The 11,240-nt window shown below is 41.0% G+C and overlaps 1 non-coding gene across 1 annotated transcript; it reads right to left on the bottom strand.

The window, feature by feature from the left end:
- Nucleotides 1-421: 421 nt before the first annotated feature.
- TRNAE-UUC (transfer RNA glutamic acid (anticodon UUC)) lies at nt 422-494 on the bottom strand. Its single transcript has one exon. It is a non-coding gene; the product is annotated as a tRNA-Glu (tRNA).
- Nucleotides 495-11,240: the final 10,746 nt, after the last annotated feature.

Below are 11,240 nucleotides of genomic sequence, written 5' to 3'. Positions count from 1 at the left end.
GTCATGGCCTGCTGCTAATGCAGGAGGGAGGAGCAGAGATATTTAGACTATCGGGGCTTCCCTCATGGCTCAGATGGTAAAGAATCTGCCTGTAATGCAGGAGACCCAGGTTTGATCCTTTGCTTGGGAAGATCCCCTGGAGAAGGGAATGGATATCCACTCTAGTATTCTTGCCTGGCGAATCCCATGGACAGAGGAACCTGGTGGGCTATAGTCTGCGGGGTTGCAGAGTTGGACACAACTAACTAACACTAACCATTTCCTTTCTTGCCTTTTCTCCATTTTCCCTGCCTTCTTTTGTAATAAGTAGTAGTATTTATTTACTTACCTACTTACTTATTTTTTTGCATCTTACATTTATTTTAATTTTTAAATTAATTGATTATTTTTTGACCATGCCACATGGCTTGCAGGATTTTAGTTCCCTGACCAGGGATTGAACCCAGGCCCATGGCAGTGAAAGTTCCAAGTCCTAACCACTGGACCACCAGGGAATTTCCTTGGTGGTATTTATGACTCCCTCTTGTCTCCTTTGTTGACATATTCAGTTCAGTTCATTTGTTCAGTTGTGTCCGACTCTTTGCGAGCCCATGAACCACAGCAAGCCAGGCCTACCTGTCCATCACCAACTCCCAGAGTCCACTGAAATCCATGTCCATTGAGTCGGTGATGCCATCCAACCATCTTATGCTCTGTCGTTCCCTTATCCTCCTGCCCTCAATCTTTTCCAGCATCAGGGTCTTTTCAAATGAGTCAGCTCTTTGCATCAGGTGGCCAAAGTATTAGAGTTTCAGCTTCAATATCAGTCCTTCCAAAGAACCAGGATGGACTGGTTGGATCTCCTTGCAGTCCAAGGGACTCTCAAGAGTCTTCTCCAACACCACAGTTCAAAAGCATCAATTCTTCGGTGCTCAGCTTTCTTTATAGTCCAACTCTCATCTTCATACACGACCACTGGGAAAAGCATAGCCTTGACTAGACAGACCTTTGTTGGCAAAGTAATATCTCTGCTTTTTAATATGCTATCCAGGTTGGTTATAACTTTCCCTCCAAGGAGTAAGCGTCTTTTAATTTCATGGCTGCAATCAGCATCTGCAGTGATTTTGGAGCCCAGAAAAATAAAATCAGCCACTGTTTCCACTGTTTCCCCATCTATTTGCCATGAAGCAATGGGACCAGATGCCATGATCTTAGTTTTTTGAATGTTGAACTTTAAGCCAACTTTTTCCACTCTCCTCTTTCACTTTCATCAAGAGGCTCTTTAGTTCTTCTTCCCTTTCTGCCATAAGGGTGGTGTCATCTGCTTATCTGAGGTTATTGATATTTCTCCCGGCAATCTTGATTCCAACTTGTGCTTCCTCCAGTCCAGCATTTCTCATGATGTACTCTGCATATAAGTTAAATAAGTGGGGTGACAATATACATCCTTGACGTACTCCTTTTCCTATTTGGAACCAGTCTGTTGTTCCATGTCCAATTCTAACCGTTGCTTCCTGACCTGCATACAGGTTTCTCAAGAGGCAGGTCAGGTGGTCTGGTATTCCCATCTCTTTCAGAATTTTCCACAGTTTATTGTGAGTTAGACAAGGCTGTGATCTGTGTGATCAGATTGGCCTGTTGTCTATGTGTTGACATATTAGCTATAATTTTTCGCTTTGTTATTTTAGTGGTTGCTGTAGGTCTCATGGCATCCATATTTGGCTCATCATAGTTGCCCAAAAGTGGTATGTCACTTCACAAGTAGTATAGGAACCTTACAATAGTATACTTCCATTTTTGACTGCTAGCCTTAGTGATATTTTTTGCCTTAAAGTATGTTATAAACATTGTATATATGTGTGTGTTACTCGCTCGTCCCAACCCAGGGATCAGACCCAGGTCTCCTGCAGGCAGGATTCTTTATGGTCTGTGCCACCATGTTTATGAAGTCCATGAACATCATAGTATGTCTTTATTGGTTTTGTTTAGGAAATTATTGTTTAATAGATTTAAATAATAGAGATTACATATTTATCCAGATAACTACACTTTCTTATATTTTTCATTTTTTTGTATAGATTTATATTTCCAACTGGTATTATTTCTGTCTGATGGATTTTCTTTAACATTTCTTATAGGGCAGATATGCTGGTGATTTCTTTCAACTATTGTATGAAAAAGTCTTCATTTAGCTTTCATTTCTTATTGAATTGACTTTTAAAAACCTATTTAGATTCACAACAAAATTGAGAGGAAAGCAACGAGATTTCCCATGTTCCCCCTGCCCCCATACATGTATAACCTCTTCTCCTTGTGATTAACATCTCCCACCAGAGTGGTACATGTTTTAATACTGAACTACAGCGACACATCCTTATCACCTGGAATCCACAGTTTACATTAGGATTTGCTCTGGTGTTGCAAATTCTATAGGTTTATTTAATTTCTTCAATTAACTTTGATTGGTGGATGGTTGCTTTGCAATGCTGTGTTAGTTTCTGCTGCACAGCAAAATGAATCAGCCATGCATATACACATGTCCCCTTCCTTTAGGGTTTCCTCCCCATTCAGGTCTCCAGAGTGCATTAAGTAGAGTTCCCTATGCTATACAATATGTTCTCATTAATTATCTATTTTACACATAGTATCAGTAGTGTATATGTGTCTGTTTGAATCTCCCAATTCTTCCCATCTGCCCCCCTTCTATTTGGTATCCACATATTCTCTAAGTCTGTGTCTCTACAAATTTTATGGGTTCGAATGTATAATGGCATATATCCACCATTACAGTATTCCTAAAACTTCAAAGGAAAGTGAAAGGAAAGTGAAATTGCTCAGTCGTGTCCGACTCTTTTGTGACCCCATGGACTGTAGCCTACCAGGTTCCTCTATCCATGGGATTTTCCAGGCAAGAGTACTGGAGTGGGTTGTCATTTCCTTCTCCAGGGGATCTTCCCGTCCCAGGGATTGAACCTGAGTCTTCCACATTGCAGGCAGATGCCTTAGCATCTGAGTCACCAGGGAAGCTCCTAACTTTAAAGACTTTTGCTTTAAAGGATTTAAATGCAGCCATTTCCTTAACCAGAGAATTATTATTTGGTTAAGTTTAGCATTGGGTTAGAAGAGAGGATTAGAAAAGAAACGGTGGTATGCGATAGTTTGAAAATTACTGACAGTGGCATTTTTGTCTTTCCCCTACCTAGTAGTTAGTGTTTTGGGCACTTCAGATTGCTATAACTTTAGAGAGAATTAGTTCCTGCAGGGCCTAAATATCAAGGTCTTGGTGACAGAAGTTTATTTTGCCATCAGCAAGATAAGTAAGTATCTCAGCATTCCAGATCCTATAGAATTCCTATAGCCATTGCAAAAAGCTGATTATATTGACATCTGGTCACTTGGTAATTACAGCCTGTGCATGAGAAGTTGTTGTATAAGGTGATCAGTATTTTTTTTTCTCATTCTTTCTAAATACCAGGAATACCAGGGCTGATTCAGAGTTCCTATCAAATTGCCCAGAGTCCTGACATATGATCCTGGTCAATAATTTCAAGCTAGCATATTCAATGTACATCCAAAAACAGTCAAGTTTTTCTGTAGGGTTCTTGGAACTGGAAAAGAGGCCCAGCAGTGAAGGATGGAGGAAAGCTAACCACAACCAATTGCTAAATCTGAAGGTTAAGATTGCTTTAAATATTATTTTTGTTGTTCATTCACTCAGTTGTGTCCGATACTTTCCATGACCCCATGGATGGCAGCACTCCAGGCTTCCCTGTCCATCACCATCTCCCAGAGCTTTCTCAAACTCATGTCCCTGAGCCAGTGATGCCATCCAACCATCTCATCCTCTGTCATCCCCATCTCCTCCTGCCTTCAGTCTTTCCCAGCATCAGGGTCTTTTCTAATGAGTCAGCTCTTTGTATCAGGTGACCAAAGTATTGGAGCTTCAGCTTCAGCATCAGTCCTTCTAGTGAATATTCAGGACTGATTTCTTTTAGGATTGACTGATTTGATCTCCATGCAGTCCAAGGGACTCTCAACAGTCATATCCAACACCACAGTTCAAAAGCATCAATTCTTTGGTGTTCAGTCTTCTTTATGGTCCAACTCTCACATCCATACATGACTACTGGAAAAACCATAGCGTTGACCACATAGACTTTCCTGGAAAAGTGATGTCTCTGGTTGTTAGTATGCTGTCTAGGTTGGTCTAGAGAATGAAATGGCAACCCACTCCAGTATTCTTGCCTGGAAAATTCTATGGACAGGGAAGCCTGGCGGGCTATAGTCCATGGGGTTGCAAAGAGTCATACTTGCCTGAGCGACTAACTCTACTAGATTAGTCAGAGCTTTCCTTCCAAGGCACAAGCGTCTTTTAATTTTATGGCTGTAGTCACCATCTGCAGTAATTTCAGAGCCCAATAAATAAAGTCTGTCTCCATTTCCATTGTTTCCCCATCTATTCAACATGAAGTGATGGGACTGGATGCCATGATCTTAGTTTTTTGAAAGTCTAGTTTTAGCCAACTTTTTTACTCTCCTCTTCCACTTTCATCACAAGGCTTTTTAGTTCCTCTTTGCTTTCTGCTATATGGGTGGCATCATTTGCATATCTGAGTTTACTGATATTTGTCCCAGCAATCATGATTCCAACTTGTACTTCATCTAGCCAACATTGCCCCCATGATGTACTCTGCATAGAAGTTAAATAAGCAGAATGACAATATACAGCCTTGATGTACTCTTTTCCCAATTTCCATTGTTCCATGTCTAGTTCTAACTGTTGCACCTTGACCTGCATTGAGATTTCTCAGGAGGAAGGTAAGGTGGTCTGGTATTCCCATCTCTTAAAGAATTTTCCACAGTTTGTTGTGATCCACACAGTCAAAGGCTTTGGCATAGTCAATAAAGCAGAAGTAGACGTTTTTCTGGAACTCTCTTGCTTTATCTATGATCCAAAGAATGTTGGCAACTTGATCTCTGGTTCCTCCGCTGTTTTAAATCCAGCTTGAACATCTGGAAGTTCTCAGTTCATGTACTGTTGAAACCTAGTTTGGAAATTTTGAGCATTACTTTGTTAGTGTGTGAGATGAGTGCAACTGAGCGGTAGTTTGAGCATTCTTTGGCGTTGCCTTTCTTTTGGATTGGAATGAAAACTGACCTTTTGTAGTCCTGTGGTCACTGCTGAGTTTTCCAGAGTTACTGGCATATTGAGTGCAGCAATTTCACAGCATCACCTTTTAGGATTTGAAATAGCTCAGCTGGAATTCTGTCACCTTCACTAGCTTTGTTCATTGTGATGCTTCCTAAAGCCCACTTGACTTTGCACTCTAGGATGTCAGGCTCTAGGTGAGTGATCACACCATCATGATTATCTTGGTCGTTAAGGTCTTTTTGTATTGTTCTTCTGTGTATTCTTACCACCTCTTCTTAACATCTCCTGCTTCTGTTAAATCCATACTGTTTCTGTCCTTTTTTGTGCCCATCTTTTCATGAAATATCCCCTTGGTATCTCTAATTTTCTTGAAGAGATCTCTAGTCTTTTCCATTCTATTGTTTTCCTCTATTTCTTTGCATTGATCACTGAGGAAGGCCTTTTTATCTCTCTTTGCTATTCTTTGGAACTAAGCATTCAGATGAGTGTATCTTTCCTTTCCTTCTTTGCCTTTTGCATCTTTTCTTCGCTCACCTATTTTTAAGACCTCCTCAGACAGCCATTTTGCTTTTTTACATTTCTTTTTCTTGTGGATGCTTTTGATCACTGCCTCCTGTACAGTGTCATGAACCTCCATTTATAGTTCTTTAGGCACTCTATCAGATCTAATCCCTGGAATCTACTTGTCACTTCCACTATTTAATAGTAAGGGATTTGATTTAGGTCACACCCGAATGGCCTAGTGATTTTTCCTGCTGCTGCTGCTGTTGAGTCACTTCAGTCGTGACCGACTCTGTGCGACCCCATAGATGGCAGCCCACTAGGCTCCCTCATCCCTGGGATTTTCCAGGCAAGAACACTGGAGTAGGTTGCTATTTCCTTCTCCGATGCACGAAAGTGAAAAGTGAAAGTGAAGTCGCCCAGTCGTGTCTGACTCTTAGCGACCCCATGGACTGCAGCCCACCAGGCTCCTCTGTCCATGGGATTTTCCAGGCAAGAGTATTGGAGTGGGGTGCCACTGCCTTCTCCAGTGGTTTTCCCTACTTTATTCAATTTAAATCTGAATTTGTCAATAAGGAGTTCATGATCTGAGCCACAGTCAGCTCCCAGTTCTCCATCTTTGGTGGTAAGAATATAATCAATCTGATTTTGGTATTGACCATCTGGTGATGTCCATGTGTAGAGGTTTCTTTCATGTTGTTGGAAGAGGGTGTTTGCTATGACCAGTGCGTTCTCTTGGCATGACTCTGTTAGCCTTTGACCTGCTTCGTTTTGTACTCCAAGGCCAAAAGTGCCTGTTACTCCAGGTATCTCTTGACTTCCTACTTTCGCATTCCAGTCCCCTATGATGAAAAGGGGACTCTTTTTCCCCTTAGTTCTAGAAGGTCTTGTAGGTCTTCATAGAACTGTTCCACTTAAGCTTCTCTGACATTAGTGGTTGGGGCATAGACTTGTATTACTGTGATATGAATGGCTTGCCTCGGAAATAGCAGATTATTCTGCCATTTTTGAGACTGCACCCAAGTGCTACATTTCAGACCCTTGTGTTGACTATGAGGTCTACTCCATTTCTTCTAAGGGATTCTTGCCCACAAGAGTAGATATAGTGGTCATCTGAATTAAATTCACCCATTCTGTTCCATCTTAGTTCCCTGATTCCTAAAATGTTGATGTTCACTCTTGCCATCTCCTGTTTGTTTTTGTAAGAAGGAAAATTGCTTGTTAATCTTATTCTATGATCTTTGGGCTGAAGAAAAATAGGAGGAGAGCCCTTGGTAAATATGCTCAAAGGTGTATTTCTTTCCTTTTGTCTATAAACATTGGGAGTGATTAATTGGGGTTTTCCCATCATATCTTACAAAGGTAGAAAACTAAAGGAGGGCTGATTGTTTATAAGCTTGAAGTATAATCATCTCATGGCATGAAAATTTCCTTGGGCAATTTTTGACAGCAGTGAGATGAATGGTTCATGATGTATACTAATTGTAATTTATAATTATGCCTTTGAATGCTGTCATAGAAATGATCTCATGTATTGGGAAGTCACAATAAATGTGTTAATGTAAATGAAAGATAGTTGAGTAGATTAATATTGTTTTAGGATTGAAAACTAAGGTCAGTAAATAAAACTTACAGAAGTAATAGATGGAAGAATTTGCCAGAAAATGAAGTTATTTTAAAGAATGGAATTGGCTCTCCGAAGAATTGATGCTTTTGAACTGTGGTGGTGGAGAAGACTCTTGAGAGTCCCTTATACTGCAAGGAGATCCAACCAGTCCATTCTAAAGGAGATCAATCCTGGGTGTTCATTGGAAGAACTGATGCTAAAGCTGAAACTGCAATACTTTGGCTACCAAATGCGAAGAGTTGACTCACTGGAAAAGACTCTGATGAGGAAAGGTTGGGGGCGGGAGGAGAAGGGGACGACAGAAAATGAGATGGCTGGATGGCATGACCGACTCTGTGGATATGAGTTTGAGTGAACTCCGGCAGTTGGTGATGGACAGGGAGGCCTGGCGTGCTGTGATTCATGGGGTCGCGGAGAGTCGGACACGACTGAGCAACTGAACTGAACTGAACTAGGTAATGAATTCCTCACTTGCTTTGTATGATCAGTATTGGTATAGGTAGCCTTTGATATTGTTCTCATTTATTGAATATTTGATAGATGTCTACATTGTAGTGATAAATTCAAAGGCTTTCTAGGACAGGTAAACCCAGGTTGATACAGAGGAGAGTGATGTCTATGGCAAATTGGAGAATGCCCTCTCTGTTTAAAGTTGTTTAAATTCAAATGAAAAATAAAGTCCATTGTCCTGGCTTAATAAAAGATCTAACTAACCACTGCATCTACTATGGTAGGCCTGTTCGTATACAGGGTTTTTATTTTATGATTAAACTCAGCACTACATTATTCTGGTTTTACAAATAAAGGACCTGAGTTTGGGTAATTGGGCTATGGTCAAATGGCTGTTCAGTGGAAGAGCTAGAACCATGGCATCATGATTCATTCATTTTATCTACCTCATAACACAGACCTTAAGAAGTTAAATCACTTACTTAAGATTCCCAGCTATTTTCTGAAAAAGTCCAAACTTGTACATGGGCCATTTTATTCCAAGTCAGTTTGGATTCTTTCATTGACATACGTTGATGGCAGTGCTGTTTGCTAGGTGATGCCATAGTGGGTCCCCTTGGGAAGGTTTGTCTGTATATAATTTCAGGCGTGGCATCATAAGGAAAATGAGAAAGGGTGACACAGACAGAGTCAGATCTTTATTTAACAAAATAGTTGACCATAGCTAAGGTATGGGGAGTACAATGGAGTGAATAGTATCCTCCCAAAATTCAGGTCCACCTAGGACTTTAATGGCTTTGGAAATAGGGTTTTTTGCAGCTATAATCAGTAAAGGACTTAGAAATTGCAGGTAAAATTAGTTAAGGATCTAGAAGTGAAATCATCTTGAAATTAGAGTGGACCTGAAATCCAATGACCATTCCCTTCAGAAGAGGAGAGGACACATAGATACCCAGGCACAGAGGAGGCAGAGATGAGAGAAGAAAACCGTGTAAAAATGGAGGCAGACATTGGGGTTCAGTAATGCTATAAACCCAGAGAAGGCAATCGCACCCCACTCCAGTACTCTTGCCTGGAAAATCCCATGGATGGAGGAGCCTGGTAGGCTGCAGTCCATGGGGTTGTAAAGAGTTGGACATGACTGAGCGACTTCACTTTCCCTTTTCACCTTCATGCACTGGAGAAGGAAATGGCAACCCACTCCAGTGTTTTGCCTGGAGAATCCCAGGGATGGGCGAGCCTGGTGGGCTGCTGTCTATGGGGTCACACAGAATCAGACACGACTGATGTGACTTGGGAGGAATGCTATAAACCAGGGAGTATTGAGGAGTGCCAGCCAACCACCAGAAGCTGGGTTGAGGCAGGAGGCAGATTGTGCTTAGAGTCTCTAGAAGGTGCCAACCCAGCTGACATCCTGATCTAGACTTCTAGACTCCAAATAACAGAGAACTGCAAATAACAAATTTCCATTAAGCCATAAATTTTGTGGCAGTTTGTTATATCAGCCTCTGGAAATGAATGTGGTGAGTTACTCCCAAAAGTCTGCCTGTTCCTCACCTCCCATTTCCACCCATATATATTATTAATATTTTGGGTTGGCCAAAAGATTCATTTGAATGAACATTTTGGCCAACCCAACGTGTGTATGCCTTCTAGCTCTGGGTCCCTGAAAATATCATCACTAGAGTTATTTTAAAGTGTATTTCCAAGAAATTCCTAGAAAAATAAAAATGTTACCCAGGAAGAGTAACATATCAAACCTTAATAGCAGAATTCTTTTAAAAAATGATGATGGTTTTTAATATCTTACTCTAGAAGCTCTTATGCTGATTCAGACAGTGTTTTAACTGGATTTGAGTGAGGCTGTTTGAAGGTAGACGTCAAATGCTTCTGGCTTTTAGTTTCTGAGAGTTGCAATTATTATAAATCATGAATATATCTTTAAAGCATGCTTTGTCATATTAATGTACAAAAACGCATAGTGATATAGATACTTGATTATAGTTTGTAGCCCAAAGGAAGGTATTTTTAAAACAGTAGATTTAAATTTGATACTGAAGGTGTTCTCTATTTTTCAACTTTAGTAGGACTGAAAATTAATATGCTAGCTGAAAACCTGAGAAGATAATTAAGCCTATGTTTCTTACCACTTCAGATTAATTGAAAGAGTAAATATTTTAAAGGGTACACTTTCTGTTCAGGTATGCATGTGCAGGCTTTATTAAGCATAAAGAAATAATAATAGTCTAAATTTATGACAACTCTTTTTATTCATAATAGAATAAACCATAACTTTTATTTCTCCTGAATAAAATGCACATACATCTTCCTTATAAATTTGAATTATTTTTCTCATTTTCTTAGAGATGATGATTTCTTAAGAGGAAAGCTGTTGTATAACACAGAGAGCTCTAGCTCAGTTCTCTGTGATGACCAAGTGGGGTGGGATGAGGGGAATGGAAGTGAAAGTGGCTCAGTCGTGTCCGACTCTTTGCAACCGCATGGACTATACAGTCTGTGGAATTCTCTAGGCAAGAACACTGGAGTAGGTAGCCTTCCCCTTCTCCAGGGAATCTTCCCAACCCAGGGAAGGTCTCTCACATCGCAGGCAGATTCTTTACCAGCTGAGCCACAAGGGAAGCCCCAGAATACTGGAGTGGGTAGCCTACCCCTTCTCCAGCATATTTTCCCGATCCAGGACTTGAACCGGGATCTTCTGAATTGCAGGTGGATTCTTTACCAACTGAGATATCAGGGATTTCTGGAGGCCGGGGAGGGGATTGGGGGGATGGAAGGGAGGCTCAAGACAGAGGGATATATGTATACACATAACTGATTCACTTTGTTGTGCAGCAAAAACTAACACAACCTTGTAAGGCAGTTATACTCCAATCAAAAGAATTTTTGCACAACTGTGGAAGTGCTATTGAGAGGGAAGCAGGAGTGAATGATGAGTTGGTGTTATTTCGTGTTTTTAAGCCCGAGACTTAGACAAGCTCTTTTGTCCTATCACTGCAGTGCTTTGAAACTTCTTGTATTTTCTTGGCTCACCTTCATTGGCTCTGTAAATGCTATTTCTATATTATAGGAGATCAAGTCTTCTTGACATTGCACTATTGATATTTTGAGCCAGGTAGTTCTTTGTCTTGAGGTGCTGTCTCATGTAGCTATGAATTTGTGTGCTGTGTTCAGCCGTATCTGACTCTTTGTGACCCCATGGACTGTGGCCCGCCATGCTCCTCTGTCCATGGGATTATCCAGGAAGGAATACTGGAGTGGATTACCATTTCATTTTCCAGAGGGTCTTCCTGATCCACGGATCGAACCGTGGTCTCCTGAATTGCTGGCGGATTCTTTACCGTCTGAGCTACAGGATATTTAGTAGCATTTCTGGTTTTAACCACTAGGTGTCAGTAGTACCGGAGAAGGCAATGGCAAGCCACTCCAGTACTCTTGCCTAGAAAATCCCATGGATGGAGGAGCCTGGTAGGCTGCAGTCCGTGGGGTCGCTAAGGGTTGGACACGACTGAG

Source organism: Moschus berezovskii, chromosome 8 (assembly GCF_049115385.1).
Source record: "Moschus berezovskii isolate FMDL1 chromosome 8, NW_MosBer_1.0, whole genome shotgun sequence".
NCBI classification, from domain to species: Eukaryota; Metazoa; Chordata; class Mammalia; order Artiodactyla; family Moschidae; genus Moschus; species Moschus berezovskii.
The sequence above is the reverse complement of the archived record's forward strand: the minus strand, read 5'-3'. Positions and strand labels throughout refer to the sequence as shown.